Here is an 18489-nt window from a genome sequence, read left to right as displayed (position 1 = left end):
TGCACAGAGATTTGTTCTTTACTGTAGTTTATTGGTCTGTTCCTCCTGCCCTTCCCTGGATGCTGTAAAGTGTTCAATAAAGGGAGAGGAGCCCCAGGAGTCAGTTCTTCTACCAAAATAACTTTTTAACAGGCAGGAACTGTCTGAGACAAGTGTTTTGAAACTCCAGAGGCCAGAAAATGTGTCTTTGTCCATTCAAAGTGGATTGCTTATTGGAGTCCTTTAAGAGGGAGCCATTTTGGGAAAAGCCAAACCATTTCTGATATATTACATTCCAGCAGCTTTAACAAACCAGTACAGGGAGAGTGGGCTATTTACACCTAACCAGGATTGGGAAAGGCTTCATGGAGTTGTGGTCCTGGATCTTGGGGATTGAGGAGGGATAGAATGATTTTGTGAGGATGAGCTGAATTGAACTGAGTATTTGGAAGGTGGTAGTGGATGAGAGGGAGTAAGAAGTCAGTTTGTTTAGAATGGTAGGCAGCTAACACATTGTAGACTTCTTTGGATATCCTGTGTATGAATTTGTCCGTAACTTGGGAGAAACTAGAGTATTTTTGAAGACTTTTGAGTGGGTTGATGTTTTAGTTTCTCAGCTGCTAAAACAAATATACAAAATTTAACAGGAATTTCTTAACAGTTTCAGAGGCTAGAAGGCTTGTTTTCTCTTAGCGCCAGTTTTTCTTTGGGCTTCCTGGCCTTTCCATCACACTGAAATTTACATGGTGGCATCTTCTCATTTTGCTTCCAGGTTCCTTTGACTTCCAGCTTCTGGCTGCTCCCAGTGGCTTTTCTCTCTGTGGCCTTCTCTGTAAGGCCCCCAGTATTAGAATCAGGCCCATTTGATTCAGTTGGGTCATACCTTAAATGAAGTAGCCTCATCAAAAGGTCCTGTTCACAATAGGTTCGCACTCACAGGAATGGATGGAGATTAAGAACATGGTTTTTTGGGGGTCTGTAACTCTAGTCTATCACATTTGAGAACATGATTGCATCTGTATATGAAGATGATTACTTTGGAAGAGGTATGAGAGACTGACAACTTTAGTTGGGTGACCACTGTAATAGTTAGTATAGGTGATAATGGAGACCTTAACAAGGATAGCTGCAGGAGGAATGGAAAGGAGGGATCCAAAGTGAACAGAGTCACAGGCCCTTTTGACTACAAAGGTGGCTTTGAAGATGACTTCACAGTTTTGAGCTCAGCACTGAGAAGGTGCTGACATTAATTTATTATCTCTGTCTACCTCACTGGACTGAGGATACCTACAGGGTAGGTTCTCTAAATTCTAGTTCAAGACTTGACACAATTTGTAGGGCCTTTAGTGTTTGAGTGAACAAAGATAAAGAGTAAAGATTGGGGAGGGGCAAGAAAATGATATTAAGAGAGGTTGGAAATTTAAGAGGGATTAGGGATTATAGTTCCTGCTGTAGTTCTGACTAGCTTTATAACCTTTGGCAAGTGACTTAACTCTTTGGGGACTTGGCCTTTTAGATAAAAATAAAATCATCATCTCTGAAGTATAGTGTCTCAATGAATTAGATTTCTTTTTACTTTCTGTGGCTCAATTATATTAAAAATGTATTTTTCTTTATTACAAAAGTTGTGGGTTTATAAAACTATCATGTATAGAATACAGGATTCTCACACACCACTCTACCACCAACACCTTCCATTGGTGTGAAACATTTGATTCAATTGACGATGACACATTTAGATAATTGAACTATTAATAAAGTCCATGGTTTAACTCAGGGTTCACTGTTTATGTAGTGCAGGTCTGTGGATTTTTTAAAAAGTTTTTTAGTCTATTAACATATATTCAATCTAAATTTCCCTTTTAATCATATTCAGATATATATTTCAGTGCTCTGTTAATTGTGTTCACAATGTTGTGCTATTATCACCACATCCATTACCAAAGTATTTCCATCATTTCAAATAGGAACGCTGTACATTTTAAGCCTTAACTTCCCAATCCCTACCCTCCTCCCTTCCCTTCATAATCTGTGTTCTAGATTCTGACTCTGTGAGTTTGCTTATTCTAAATGTTTCAAATAAATGAGATCATACAGTATTTGTCCCTTAGTGTCTGGCTTATTTCACTCAATATAATGTCTTGCAGGTTCATCCATGTTATCGCATATATCAGGACTTCATCCCTTTTTATGACTGAATGATATTCTATTGTATGTATATACCACATTTTATTAATCCATTCCTGGCTTGATGGAGACTTGGGTTACTTCCATCTATTGTCAATTGTGAATAGTGACACTATGAATATCAGTGTGGTGCAAATATCTGAATCCCTGCTTTCAATTCTTCTGTATCCTGGCTCATCCAAGGCATTCTTTCCCACGTTACCTGGGAGATTTATATTCCTGGGAGTCATATCCTTCATGATGGGGAGGGGTGGCAGTGAGTACACTTGCCATGTTGAGAGAGATGCCACATTTGAACGACAAAGAGGTTCTCTAGCCTAATTTTAAGTAGGCTTACCTTATCCTTTGCAGGAATAAGTTTCATAAGGGTGAACCCAAAGATCAAGGGCTTAGCTTTTTGATTTGGTTGTCTCCACTGCTTATGAGAATATTAGAAATTCTCCAAATGGGGAAGTTGAATAATTCCTCCTTTCTCCCTAGTACCCCAAGGGAACCTTGCAAATACTTTGTTCACTGCCCAAATTACTCTGGGATATATCGGGGCATCATACCAACCTGGACAAACCAACAAAGTCTTATGCCCTATTCAAGATTCCATGTACTTATGGTGTTCAACTAAACTGACTGTATAAGTGAAATTAGAAAATGCAGTACTCAAAATATAAATTTTGTACGAAATAAACATTTCTCCCTTTGGTCTCACACAGAAGTTGAAGTTTTAAAATATGGATGATATCATCCTTTACCCTGTATTCTGATTTACCTTAGTCCCATCCAGATCAGGTTCATATCTCTAATCAAAGTCAGATTACCTTTTTCAACTTTTTAAATAGTTCTTGTATGAGGTACTGCTGACTTTCATGCTTTAGAGCTCTAATTTTGAGTCTCAGGTATTACATAAATACCCAAAGTTCCTGGGAATGACCAGATTATAAACAAACAGCTTAGTATCTCAGAATTTAGAAATAACAGTTACAACTCATAAATATATGTGACTGCTCTAAGAGCTTACAATCTAGGACCCTTTACAATAGGCCCCAACCTGATAGCTCATGCTCTTGACTTCAGTTCACCAAGTTTTTATATTATAGGTAGTCCATATGAGTGAGGCATGATAATATTTTTTTGTTTCTGACATTTCATTTAACATACAGTCCTTAAGGCTCATTCACCTAGTTGCAAGCCTTACAACATCGTTCCTCTTGTGGCTGGTCAGTAGTCTGTATGTATACAGCATGGTTCCCCCTTTCAATCCTCAGTCGTAGCAATTTGTTCTTGACTATAGTTTATTAACCTCTTCTTCCTGTCCTTCCTTCGATGCTGTACAGTGTTCTTCTGGCCTCTGGAGTTTCAAAGTACTTGTTTCAGACAGTTCCTGCCTATTTAATAGTTATTTTGGTAGAAGGACTGAGTCCTAGAGCTCTATATTCCGCCATCTTCCCCAGAATTCCTTTTTCAATTGCATTTTAATATTGACTTGGTTTCGTTTTCCTGAATCTTAAGCCTGCTGTTGATGCTAAAGTTTTGATGTTGTAATCCTTATCTTCTCTCCTTTATAGGCTTGATTTTTGGTTATTAGGGAGAATTTCATACTAAGAACACTTTGGGTAATGTATTTATGTATCATTTTATCTGCCTACTTCTTCCTTTCCCTTAATTGAAGTAATGCTTTCATGGATATCAAGAACTAAGCAGTTTGAATCTCTCTGGGAAGCTTGAGCCAAACAGCAAGGTAACCTTCTTCAGATATGGATGGGTTTTATGCATCAAGGTTCAGTGGTGATATATCACTAAAATACTGTGTTGAGGTTTCAGGTTAAGGATGAAGTGTTTGGATGGTTTTCATTAAGATAATATTGCACTGTATTTATGGCAATCCAGGGCATTTTATTCTAATAAAATGGAAGCCAAACAATTCCTTTGTTAAATATATATATATATCTGTTTTTTGAATTTCATTAACGATAAAGCATTTTAACTGCTTGCTTTAGAAGAATGCAAGGAAATTTAATAGACCAAAAAATAGTTAAATAGCACATTGAACTCTGTGTTAGGAATTGACAGACCAGAAAACTGAGTGTTGTCATTGCCCCTAATTCACTTTTTTTTTGTTTCACATGGGCAGGCACCAGGAAACAAACCCAGGTCTCTGGCATGGCAGGAGAGAACTCTGCCTGCTGAGCCACCGTGGCCTGCCCCTAATTCACTTTTATTTGTCTTTTAAAATGGTATGAATTTGATAGAGTTGAACCTCAGCTAGGGATTTCCTGGCTTTGGTTATTGTTTTTACAACCTTAATTAAATTGATTATAGGGATTTTATTATAGATTATACCTTTTTCTTTTTTTATTGGAGAAGTTGTGGGTTTACAGAAGAATCATGCATAATATACAGGGTTCCCATATATTACTCTATTATTAACACTTTGTGTTATAGTAATATTAGTTACAATGGCTGAAACCACATTTTAAAAATTACAGTACCAATTATAGTCTATAGTTTAACTGAAGGGGTTTCTACATTGCAGTTTCATGGATTTAAAAAAAAATTGTATTGTAGTAATGTATATACAACCAGAAATTTCTCCTTTTAACCACATTCAAATATATTATTCAGTACTGTTAATTGCATTCACAGTGATGTGCTACCATCACCACTATCTGTTATCAAAGTTTTCCTTCATCTCAAATAGAATCACTGTACATTTTAAGCCTTAACTCCCTACTCCCTGTCTAACCTATATACTAGAGTCTGACTCTGTAAGTTTGCTTATTATAATTATTTCATATCAGTGAGATTATACAATATTTGCCCTTTTGTGTCTGGCTTATTTCATACAACATGAAGTCTTCAAGTTTCATTCATGTTTTGGCACATTTTAGAACTTATTCCTTTTTATGGCTGAATAATATTGTATTGTATGTATATACCACATTTGTTTATCCATTCAACTTTGGTTCCTTCCATCTTTGGGCAAATGTGAATAATGCTGCTAGCAACGTCAGTGTGAAAATATCTGTTTAAGTCCCTGCTTTCAATTATTGTGGTATATACCTAGAAATGGAATTGTCAGGTCATATGGTAATTTTTTACATAAGTTTCTGATGAGCTGCCAAACTGTCTTCCATAGTAACTATACCATTTTAGAGTCCCACCAGCAATGAACACATGTTCCTGTTTCTCCATATCCTCTCTAACCCTTGTAATTTTCCTATTTATTTATTTAGCATGGGTAGGCACTGGAAATTGAACCCAGGTTTCTGGCATCCATTTTATTTTTAATAGTATCTATTCTAATGGAATGTGAAATGGTATCACATTGTGGTTTTGATTTGTATTTCCCTGTTGGCTAGTGATGTTGAACATCTTTTCATGTGGGTTTTTTTTTTTGCCATTTGTATATCTTCTTTGGAGAGATGTCTTTTCAGTTCTTTCTCCCCGTTTATTGCTTGTGCTTTGAATGTAAAACCTAAGAAACTGTTGCCTAAAATAAGATCCTATAGATGCCTCTTTATGTTTTCTTCTAGAAGTTTTATATTTCTAGCTCTATATTTAGGTCTTTGATCCATTTTGAGTTGACTTTTCCCTTTTTTTTTTTTTTTTTTTTTGCATAGATAGGCACTGGGATTTGAAGCTCCAGTGCCTGCTGAGCCACCTTGGCCCACCTGAGCTGATTTTTATATGTGCGTGATATGGGATTCTTTGATCTTCTTAAGGAACCAAACTTCGGTTTTCTTGATTTTTTCTCTTTTTTTATCCTCTGGTTCATTTTTCTCTGCTCTAATCCTTGTTATTTCCTTCCTTCTGCTTCTTTTGAGTCTAGTTTGCTCTTTTCCTAGTTCTTTCAGTTTTGAGGTTAGTTCTTAGATTTAAAGTCTTTCCTCTTTCTTAATGTAAGTATTTAGAGCTATAAATTTCCCTCTTAGTACTGCCTTCGTTGTGTTCATAAGTTTTTATATGTTTAGTTTTCATTTTCATTTACTTCAAGATATTTCCTCATTTTGTGTTTTACTGATTTGTAGTTTATGAGTATGCTGTTTAATTTTGATATATTTGTGAAATTTCCATTTCTCCCTCTGGTTATTGATTTCTAGCTTCTTTCCCTTGAGGTTGGAAAATATTTATTATAGTATGATTTCAATATTTTTGAATTTATTGAGATTTGTTTTGTGACACCACAGATAGTCAATCTTGCAGTGTGATCCATGGGGACTAGAGAAGAACCTGTTTTCTGTTTTTGTTGGGTGAAGTGTTCTACATGTGTCTGTTAGGTCTTGTTGGTTTAGAGTATCATTCAAATCTTGTACTTCCTTATTATTTTCTGACTAGATGTTCTATCCATTATTTAGAGTACTGTATTAAAGTTTCCTGCTATTAATGTAGAACCGTCAGTTACTCTCTTCAAATCTGTCAGTACTTGTTTTGTATATTTTGGGTCTCTGCTGTTAGGGCTGTGTGTGTGTGTGTGTATTTATAATTGTTACATTATCCTGTTGAACTGTCCCATTCATCAGTATATAGTGACCATTTTCTTCCCTTGTAACTGTTTTAGACTTAAAGTATATCTTATCTGATATTAGTATAGAACCCTAGCTCTCTTTTCATTACTCCTCGTGTGGTATCTATTTTTTCTGTTCTCTTGTATCTTTGAACTTAAGGTGAGTCTTTTGCAGAGAGCATATTTTTGGGTCGTGATTTTTTACCCAATCTCTGCCTTTTGACTGGAGTGTTTAATCCAATTCAAGTCATTATAATGATAATGTACACTCTTCTTCTTCCATTTTGTAATTTAGTCTTTGTAAATCTTACACCTTTGTTTGGCTCCTCAGTTCTTCTGTTAATGCCATCTTCCGTATTTATTTGTTTTTTGTATTGTACAAAAAATTTGTGGTGAGTGCCATCTCATATAAATGTATATCTCCTTCTATCTGGATATATTTTTCATCTGTTTTCTTTGTGAGATTGAAATTTATAACCTAAATATATGACTATTATATTTGATTTGATACCAATTTGACTTCAGGGGTAGCATACATATACACTTTTCCTATACCTCGCCACAGCCCACATTGTTTTTACTTGTTTACTAATTGTATGTATATATATTGTATGTCCGAAGACAGATTTATCATTACTTTTTATGCCTTTGGATTTTATAACCTGTGGGAAGTAAGAAGTGGAGTTAGAAGTCACAAATGCAATAAAGTAGAACTGGATATAATTTTATAATTATACAAATGGTTGCCTTCACAGTGGGTCTTTATGATTTTATGCTACTTTGACTACTGTCTAGTGCTCTTTCCTTTCTGTCGCAAGAACTCCCTTGAACATTGCTTGTAGTGCAGGTCTAATGTTATGAACTACATCAGCTTTTTTTTTTTAACATTACAAGTAAATATTTTATTTTTCTTAACTTTAAACTTGCCAACAGCTTCGTTCCTTGAGTAGCTAATTTGTCTTCTGCTTGCTACCCAATCGTACCAATATTGGAAACTACTTAGTAATTCCACTTTGAAATTTTGAGTATATGCCTGTACATATGCCAGATAAACTGTAGGAGTTCTCAGGTCTCTTTTTTACAAAACTTACCTCTATCTTGATGTAGTTGAGTTGATCAGAAAAATTAAGGGCTAAGGACAGAAAGTTAATTTCCTTAATTGACACAAAAGGAAAGGCTTTTCCAACTACTTCTATATAATTACAAATCTTTCTTTCAAGTACTGAAACAATTTCTTTTACAGTATAATGAATTCTAATTTGATGAAAGTCAAAGGTAATACAGTAAAGATCAGATAAAATGAAGATAGTATGAAAACAGAGTAAATGGAATAAATAATTAAAAATAGGCTAAAAGAAAATTGTATCTATAATGAATTTGGTAACTGGTGTATAACCATATATTTAAATTTTACTTTACATACGTAAGATCAGAGTGAAGGAGTTTAACCACAATTTATTATTTTATCAGCTACTTTCACAATTTCATCACATTTGAACATCTTTTTTTTTTTTTTTACATGGGCAGGCACCAGGAATCAAACCCAGGTCCTCTGGCATGGCAGGCAAGCATCCTTGCCTGCTGAGCCACCGTGGCCTGCCCTCATTTGAACATCTTCACTCTTACCACTTCACTTCAAGCAGTGACTTATAAATTTGGTTAGATAGTAATAGTAAGAATACCTTTTCTTTTTTTCCCAAGATAATATTTTTTTTTAAATGATGTGTTGAAGATAAAATACCACCTATAAGTAGTTCACCTTTGGATTATGGTCTATGCTTTGAAGATATGTAGGAATTTTTCCAATTAACTTTCACATCTTCCCTATATCTTTCTGTTAAAGAAATATTTTATTTGAAATAATTTGAGTAAATGCTTTACACATCAAAAATTGATACACAAGTCTCTATCACCATGATTGTGAACTAATCATTAAATTTAATAGTTCCTTAAATATATTTTGTATCAATTTTTTTAATTCTAAGGTATCAACAATATGGAAACATCTTTAATGATATACTAGGACATTTAATTACACCATTTTCCCATTAACACACCAGAGTAATTTAATGATGATTATATTGGCCATTTCCATTGATTAGTGGGAGGCTCTTCCACTAAAGGCTCCCACAGTTTCCACTGTATCATTTTTCTCGCCAGACTTAGTTCACTTTCAGCCTGAAGAATCACTTCTTCTAATTGACCACTCAGAAGACAGTCTTCTAATTTTTAAACATCTGGTTCCACTTTAACAATACCAAGCTTCTCATTTGTAATCTGTTCTGTATACTTTCTATATGCTGCAGTTTTAGGAATTTGCTCAAGAACATCAAGAATCCTTGTGTACAATATGCTTAGCCTCTTGTGCGGACTATACAACCAATCCGACAAGGCCAGTGGTCTTCTTCAGCAAGCCCAACATGACGGTCTACATCAGCTTTTGTTCATGTGGAAGCATCTTAATCTTTCCCTCATTTTTGAAAGAAAGTCTTACCAGATAGAAAATTCTTGTTTGGTAGTTGATTTTTCTCAGCACTTTAAGTATTTATACCCAACTGCCTTTTTGCTTCCATGCTTACTGATGGGAAATTGCTACTTAATCCTTTCTATATAACACACTGGTTTTGTCTTGCAGCTCTCAAAACTGTCTCCTTGTCATTTGCATTCTGATAATTTGATCAATATGAGATGGGGAATATCTTTCTTCAAGTTCATTCTGTTTGGTGTTCTCTGGATTCCTTGCAGGTGTCTATTAATGTCTTTTGCTAAGTTAAGAAAGTGTTCTGTCATTATTCCTTTGAATAATCCTCTGCCTCTTTCTCTCTTTCTTTGCCTTATGGGACTCCCCTAATGCATATATTGGCTTGTTTGAAGGTCTCCCAGAGTTCTCTTAGATTATTTTCACTTTTTATAATTATTACTATATTTTCTGCTCTTCATCTTAACTCATTTTTTTATTGTTTCATCAGTTTTTTTAAATGTTTTTAATTGTGAAATCTGACATATATACAAAAAAAGCAATACATTTCCAAGTACATTTTAACACGTAGTTATAGAACGGATTTTAAAGTTTGGTATGTGTTACAGTTCCATGATTTTTTTTTTCTTCTATCTGCTTCAAGACACTGGAGACCAAAAGAAATATCAATTCAGCAGTCATACTTATTTGTTAAATCCTATCTTTCTCTGTTACACTCTTCCTCTTCTTTTTTCCGTGAAAAATAACATATATACAAAAAAAACAATAAAGTTAAACATACATTACAACAATTAGTTGTAGAACAGATTTCAGAGTTTAATATGGGTTACAATTCTGCAATTTTAGATTTTTACTTCTAGCTGCTCCAAGGTACTGAAAACTAAAAGAAATATCGATATATTGATTTAGTATTCATACTCATTTGTTAAACCCTACCTTCTCTGCATAACTCTACCTTTACTTTTGATCTTTCTCCCACTCTTTAGGGGTATTTGGGCTATGCCCATTCTAACTTTTTATGTTGGAAGGGGCTCATCTTGACTCATTTTAATTACTTGTCTTCTAGGTCCCTGATTCTTTCTTCTCAAGGTCTAATCTGCTATTGAAAACATCCTGGGAATTTTTCATTTCAGTTATTGTAGTCTTGAATCCAGTCGTTCTGATTGATTTCTTTTAACGTTTCTGTATCTTTATTGAGATTTTCATATTGTTTTTTAATTGTTCCCTGATATCCTTTAGTTCTTTTTCTATATTTTTCTTCATGTACTTGAGCATATTGAAGGTTATTTTTTTTAGCCTTTGGTCTGTCCACAGTCTATTCTTCATTGAGATGTTTTCTGTTCTTTTTTTTTTTTTTCTTTTTATCCTCTTCCTTTAGATGGGACATCATTTCCTGTTTTTAAATTTGTTTTCTAATTTTTGATGTACACTGTATATTTCAATATTTAAAATGTTAACTGTGGTATTTTTCCTTGACAGTTTGTTGCTCAAGTTTTTATCCAGGTGGTGATAGGGCCAAGATTTTCCTCAGTGTTAGTAGCTAACAAAAACAAACAAACCTAAGTGAAAAACATCTTTCACCATCTTTGAAAATTGGCTTTGCATTGGCTGGTGCTCTTCATTAGTGTCCAGCCTTTTTATTAGGAAGGTCAGCCCAAGGCAGATGCTAAGTGCAGGATCCTCTTTGTGTTTTCTAGATCTGGGTCTTGTTCTAGGCTTGTGCTTGCTAGTTGCCTTAGGAGTTCCCCTGTTTACAGGAGTTTGAATGCCCCCTCTACTTTCCAGGAAACAGACCTTCCCCCTTTCCCCGGTGTTCCAGTTCAGATCTTTAAACAGGTAATCCTTTGCCTTAGGCTGTCTGCCTCAATGATTTCTTATCTTTTTAATTGTCTCAAGCTACTTTTGCCTCAAGGACGAATTATGGACAGGGTAGGGTGGGGGCACACTGGAGAGGAGTTTCCCAAGTTAGTCTTTCCCAGATGCAACAATACTAAAGACCCACAAAGGGAGTGCTAACTGACTCCAAACTGCCCTGGGGAGGGGATGAAGGAAAGGCCAACAGGAGTGTCAGGAGCCTCTTCCTTGGCTCCCAAAGGCTTGCTTCCTTGACTTGGTACCTGCCCAGGAAAGGCAGCCCTTCAGCTGTCCTCTGCAGCTCTGAGGAGTCATACTGTCCTTAAGTCTTCTCCACTGCCTTTGTCTGGCGTGGGTTGGAATAATGGCTACCCTCAGAACTGGGTCCCTAGCCATCTGAAGTTGCTAATTGAAAACAGTGATAAGGGATTGGACTGTGATTCCTGGGATCTAGGAAAACTGGATTTTTATGTCCCTCTGTGGCACCAGCAACCTATGTCAGGAGGTGGACCCCATTGCTGCTTGTTGTGAGAGTGGGTGATGGGCGATTGTCACTGCTGTGGAGAGAGCGAATTTCTCATATTTACCATAATTTGCCGGACTTTTCCTCTTGCTCTTCCCTGAATGCTTTACAGTGTTCTGCAGGACTCTCGAGTTTTGAAATGGTCCATTGAGACAGTTCCTGCCTGTTTAATAGTTGTTCTATTGGAGGGACTGATTCTTAGAACTTCCTATTTTGACATTTCCCACAATTCTATACTTTTTCTTGTCACTTCTTTTAATATGTTGTAAATTTTAGGGGTAAATGGTTAATAATATATAAAAAGTACATATTTTGCTTTTGTAGTGAATGCTTTATGAGATTAATATTACTGCAAATGAGGAATATATGTATAAAAAGAAGTTTTATTTATTTATTTATTTATTTTGGTGCATGGTCTGGGAATCGAACCCGGGTCTCCTGCTTGTAAGGCAGGCAAAAGTTTTATATTTTATAATCTATAATTTTGTGGGGAGGGTTTCTGGGTGCCTTATGATAGGTTATTACTGTTTTGAGAAACTTACCTCATACATTTTTTTTCGTTTATTTATTTTAAGGTACGTGGGTGGTTCAGTGGTACAATGCTCACGTTCCATGTGGGAGACTCAGATTCAAGTCCTGGAAAATGCACCCCCCCAAAAAAAATTCTATTCCTGACATTATATATACCCAGTAAAAGTTTTTGGAGTATGGAGAACAAAGGAATGCTAAGTACATGGACTCTTCTGTATGACATCATCTGTCTTGTCTTTTTTTATGTCACTCGTGGTCATCCTACAAAAAAAAATCAACAAAAGTGAGACAGAGAGAGAAAGAAAGAAAGAAAGAAACGATAAGAAGGAAGAGGATGGAGAAGGGGAAGGTGGGAGGGAGAAAGAGAGAAAGGGGAATGGAGAGAAAGTATTTATATGTCTGTATGGATGTGTTATTGGAGGGTGCGCAGGCAGACAGCTCATTTGTAGGGCTTTCTGGCACACTCAGTATTCTTCTTTAGAGATCTCAGAAGTTATCATGCTTGGAAAATTGCTGTATTTTGCCCCATTATATCCTCAACTAATCTTCCTAGCCCTTTACTCTTCTCTTCTCCTTCTGGGACACCAATGATTCTTATATTTGTGTGCTTTGTTTTGTCCATCATTTCCCTGAGGCCCAGTTCAAAATTTTCCATGTTTTTTGCTGTTCATTTTTTGAGTGTTGGAAATCAATTATCCTGTCCTCTAGTTTCACTTATCCTTTCTTCTGCCTCTTAAAATCTGCTGTTGTGTGTCTCAAGTATATTTTTTTGCTTGGTCTACAGCATCTTTAATCTCTGTTATATGGGCTATTTTTCTATTTATTCTTTCAAATTCCTCTTTACGCTCTTTTAGTATCTTCTTGATCTCCTTTATGTCATTAGCCATCTCATTTGTTTTATTTAGTGGAGTTATATGAACATCTTTGATTAGTTGTTCCAAAATCTGTATCTCCTCCAGTGTTTTAATTTGGTCATTAGGCTGGACTATATTTGTCTGCATCTTGATATGCTTAGTGATTTTCTGTTGTCTTTGTGGTATGTAAATATTTTGATTGGTTTACTTTATAAGTTGGTTTCCTTCAATAGTAAAGCATTGTATTTGTGGGATGGATGTAGAATAGGATGCAGGGTGCAGAGTGGGGTACAACAGTGCAGTGATGCATTGCAGGGATGCTGCACTGGTGCCTTTGAGCATGGAGTGCAGGTCATGGGGTTGTGGAGGTACAGTTCAGGGGCTGTGGGAATGTACAGCAGGCAGACCTTGGAGAGCAGGAGCAGGGTGTGGCATAGGGGACACAGAGGTAGAGTGTTTCTACTCCTAGTCTCCCTGTTCGTGCACTTCTGAGGGCTCTGGGCTTCTATTTGGAAAGGGGCATGATAGGCTGTTTGTACAAATTGTATGGTCTCCAGTTCTCTGCGTCTCAATTCTTTGGCTTTTCTAACCGGGGCCTCCCTATGTGTTACATTTGGGTCACTTACACCCTGGAATCGCTGTCTCAGTTGCCTTCCCATCCTTTCTCTAGCTGTTGCTTGTAGCAGGGGTGAACACAACCTATTGTATTCCACCATTTTCCCAGAGCCCTCTATTCTGCCATCTTCCTGGAACCCTGGGTCCAGCCCTTTTGCAGTATTTTATGCTGTTCAACTCAAGAAGCCTCGGTTTTTTGTTTTTCCTGTCAGCCTGCCTCCTTTCTGCCAGGGCAAAAACTCCCAGTACCTTTAATGCTTATTCTGGCTTTCTCTGTGCTGGGGGCCTGTTTTTAGTAGTCAGAATTTGTTAGTTAATTCCAGAAGTGGAGCTTGGTTGAGCTAAGCCCTTGCTGCTTGTAAAGTCTGTATCCTTTCTCCTCGTAGCATGAACCAGGCTGCTATGCCTGTGGGGGCACCGGCCTCTGCAGTGTGGGGGACTTACAGTTCTGTGTGGGGTCTCAGCCAGTCGACCTTGCCCAGACTGGTGCATGCTGTGTGTCCAGTCACTGATGTAGTCCCAGGAGTTGTTCTGTACTGTTCTTGGCTGTTTACTACCTGCTCTGGAGGATGAAATAGATTCCACACCTCACTGTGCCACCATCTTGCCTCTGTTCCCCAAAATTGCTATATTTTGGAAAGTAAACATAAAATGAGCCGAAAGTCATCTTGAGCAGCCAATGGTTCATACAAACCTAGGTTCTGAGAGACTTTCAGCAGTTCTTAAAGATTTAAATACTCTTTGCTAAGGCAGAAAGGAAGACTTTCTGATTGTGGGTCTGTGTGTGTGTCTTCTCATGTTAAATTTTGATCCTTTTAACTCTGAAGGAATTTTTTCCTCTAATTTAAGTTTGTCACGCAGTTTGCTCTTCAAGAAACTTGTAATTCAGTCATATCAATGACCTTCCATTTATTGAATGCTTACCAGACACCAGGAAGTTTTGCCATTGGTTCTGACTAGAATGCTGTCTTCCTCAGTAGTGTCTCTTTCCACCCATTGCCTCCCAGCATTCACTGTTCTTCTAATTTCTCAGCAAACGTGCAGACATTTTGTAATGCGTTTTTCTGTGCATTGTCTGCTCTCTGCTTTTACTTCTCTGATGGATTGGCAAACTCTCAGTCTGCATGATTCAAGTGTTTTTTCTGTTGTGAAGCCTTTCCTCATTCTTCCAGATATTGTTAATCATGCTCCCATATCCTTTTAAATTATTTTAATGTACCCCTGTCCTTTTAAAAAAAATTATTGTGGCAACAAATATATGTGTGCAAATACATGCACACACACACACACACACACACACACACACACACACACACACACACAGTTATCCCTTCCACATCATGGGGGTTGGGGCCGCAGTGCGCACCACAATCTGGAAAATCCATGTAAATTTTTTTTCAGGGTTTCAGGAAACTCCCTAGCTGTCTCTTGATTGGCAGATGCTGCCTTTCCTGTTAGTTTTACATTGAATATTTACATACATACATTTTATCCTTTTGAGTTTAACTTTTCCTGTGTCATCTGCTGGTCTTTGTGTGTCACCTGTGACTTCTGTAAAACTCCCTCCAAATTCCCATTTAATTTCTTATGCAATCTGAAATATAGTAAAACCATGATGGGGAAAGTCATGATGTGAAAGGGATAACTGTGTGTGTGTGTGTGTGTGTGTGTGTGTGTGTGTATGTGTGTCTGTGTCTGTGCATGTATATAATATGAAATTTTCTTATTAACCATTTTTAAGTATACATTTCAGTGACATTAATTACACTCATAATGCTGTGCTACCATCAACACCTACTATTACCAAAAATTTATTTTTTCATCCCAAATAGAATTTATCCATTTAGCAATAATTTACTCTTCCTCTACCCCTAGCCCTGCGTAACCTCTAATCTACTCTCTGTTTCTATGACTTCGCTTATTGTAGACATTTCGTATAAGTGGAATCATATACTGTTTGTCCTTTTGTGTCTGATTTTTTTCACTTAGCACAATGGTTTTAATGCTCATCCATGTTGTAGCATGGATGTATCAGAAATTAGTTTTTTTTTGGGGGGGGGGGTGCATGGTCCAAGACTTGAACCTGGGTCTCCCTCATGGAAGGCAAACATTCTACCACTAAGTTCTGTGCACCCAGAACTTAGTTTCTTCTTATGATTGAATAATCTTCTATTGTATATATACCACATTATGTTTAACAACTTTTCCACTGATGGTTACTTGGGTTGTTTCCATTTTTTGGCATTTGTGAGTAATACCGCTATGAACATCAGTGTAAAAGCATCTGTTTGAGTCCATTATACCTCTGTTCTTACTTTGTTAAAATAGTTCATTCTTTAGCTATCATATTTATTGAACTTTCTGAGGATAAGGACTATATCTCTTCTAGTACATACTAGATGTACATGAATGTTTGTAGAATTTGTTGAAGGAATGTGAGTTCTGGAGAGTGTTACCAGAACTTTCATGATCATTGTACCTGACAAAATAATTCACCCAATATTTTGTGGGTGCAAGTGACAATATAATGTTTAGGTCCTTCTTTTACACTCTAACATTGCATTCATATTGAACTCATCACATATAATAGTACCTTAATTAATGGTTGTAATTTCTTTATATGTTATTAACCTTGTTCACAGTTTAGAGGGAAAGATTGTGATAAATACCTTGTGGCACACACAGTAGTGCTCTTTGTAAGGCTATTAAAGTTCACTATTAAAATGAGACATGTTAACATGTCAAAGTTAAATTCATAGAGCGTGTTAGTACATAGACCCTATTTGTATTTTCTTCAATCTTAAAGTAATTAATCTCATGAAGTTATTTATTGGGGTAACATTGTGATAATAGTTGAGAATTTGTGTAATTTCCCCCTAGTACATAATTCAAAATATTAGCTACTTAGCTCAATATTCATTTCCTCTGTTTACTTGGGATTTTAAAAATTATTTATTATTGGTTTTTACCTAAGATTTTAAGCTTAGAATTTACTTGGGTATTTCCTTATTATTGGGCAATAGTTATTTATAGAATGCTCAAACAAAAACATTTGAGAGAGAGTGGTAATTAGAAGGAAGGTCTCTATTCTTTCATTCAGTTATTTACCAGTTATTAATTATTAGATATAGCTAGTAATTACCACTATGGTGGTATTTTTATTTGTATGAAGATATGAGTGAAAAATACAAAGATGATATTTGATGGCAAATTTATAGTCCTGCACACTCTAGAAATCAGTCTCCTATTTGTTTGCAAGGCAGTATCTGTTGAAATCCTACTCTGAACATTTTTTTTTTATGTCCATAGCAAACAGTTGCATCATTTTTGAGTTAGGTTTGCAATAAAGATTAATGAGTTAGTGTTTCAGTTTTTCTGTAAGAACAACAAATTTTTTCCATGCATGTATAAAGTAAGCGGAGGTTCCACAGACTTTTGGACTGTTCTGTTCTTAGGTATCAATCTCTTGATGTTTCCTGTCTGCCTTTTTGACTACCTATACAGCTGTTTTTCATGTGTTTTTAGACTTGGAGAAAGACCAAGCATTTTTGACAGCTGCATGCTGTACTGCAATATATGGTTGGCTACAGGTCACATTTGCATTTCTTCACTTGTATTTTTACTCAATGTGCAAAAGAAATATGAGCATAGAGAAATTCAGAAAACATGTAGCATGCTGAGTAATGGTAGTCTTCTTTCATGTGCGTCCATTTCACTTACTCTGCTGCATAGATTTCATGGGAAGAGAAAGACAGCAGAGAAATAGAGGAAATGGCATTCAGGACTACCCTACATGGGGTTCCTTGTTGTCATAATAATGAATGATGGAAAATGCTCTGGGTCATAGAAAGAGCATCTGGGCATGGTGCATCCCCTCCTCCCCAACACACTCACTCTTTCTCTCTCACATACCATTTTATTGAATAGACTATAATTTAGTGGAGAAAACTGTTAATCTAGTGGTCAGCTCAACATGTAATTGATTACCAGTTTATGCATTGTGTTAAACCTTTGGCTACATGTTTTTTTTTTTTTTGGAGGAGGGGAATGTGGTCAGGAATTGAATCTGGATCTCCCTCATGGAAGGCAAGCATTCTACTACTGAACCACTCATGCACCCCTACATGATATTTTGCCACCAGGAAATGAGATACACTGTTCAGTAAATACTCATTTCATGATGCTGCCATAATGAAACTTTTCTGCTTCCACCCCCTCTTCACCCACCCGATGCACAAAATATTTTCTTTGCCTCTGAAAATGAAAAATATTCATTCCCAAATGCTGTTCAAAATGGTCTTGATAGGACCTTCCTCAATATGTTCCCAAACCTTGCAAATAGTATTTCAAATCACAGTGGTTAATTTTCTCTCATTATGGTAAAAATTAATGGGAGAAATGTCCAGATTTTAAATTCTGATAAAATCTCCAACCTTCTTAATTATTCCAGCTAAGAAAAGTTATTTATTTTTTTGTACAGTTTAGGCATAATTTCTGAGGAAGCATCACTAGGATAGTGTCATCTTTCAAACTGCTGCTTTTATGTTTCAGGTTCTGTTGATGAAACTTGATCCATTGCACTATGGATCAAGTCTAGTTGCCTCCCTATTTTTATCTAACGTGTTCCTTTTCTTTTCCTGAAATTCCCTCTGTGGTTTCCTCTGACCCTGATTCATTCTATTTGTCCTTCACAGTCTAGGACACATCCTACATCTATCATGAAACCTTTCCCAGAAAGTTAACACTAATGAAACTTTTTGATTTTCTTTAGCACCTAATGTCTGTTTCACATTGTGTAGATTTCATATATTAACTTATTTTTTTGTTTTTATTTTCTAATGGTTTTGTGTCCTGTAGAACTTGTATGGTAAAATGGAGATGGATCCAGAGTTGATCTGAAAGTGATCTTTTACTTTCTAATTGTTTGATATTAGATAACTTATTTAAGCTGTGTCACTTCATATATAAA

At 36.2% G+C, this 18489-nt stretch overlaps 1 protein-coding gene and 1 pseudogene across 8 annotated transcripts in view; one reads left to right on the top strand and one right to left on the bottom strand.

Moving 5' to 3' along the window:
• BBS9 (Bardet-Biedl syndrome 9) overlaps positions 1-18489 on the top strand; it is a 699527-nt gene that overhangs the window by 180124 nt on the left and 500914 nt on the right. The gene's annotated exons all lie outside the window — the stretch shown is intronic.
• LOC143685154 (NADH dehydrogenase [ubiquinone] 1 alpha subcomplex subunit 5 pseudogene) lies at positions 8741-9086 on the bottom strand (annotated as a pseudogene).

This window comes from Tamandua tetradactyla, chromosome 1 (assembly GCF_023851605.1).
Source record: "Tamandua tetradactyla isolate mTamTet1 chromosome 1, mTamTet1.pri, whole genome shotgun sequence".
NCBI lineage: Eukaryota > Metazoa > Chordata > Mammalia > Pilosa > Myrmecophagidae > Tamandua > Tamandua tetradactyla.
The sequence above is the reverse complement of the archived record's forward strand: the minus strand, read 5'-3'. Positions and strand labels throughout refer to the sequence as shown.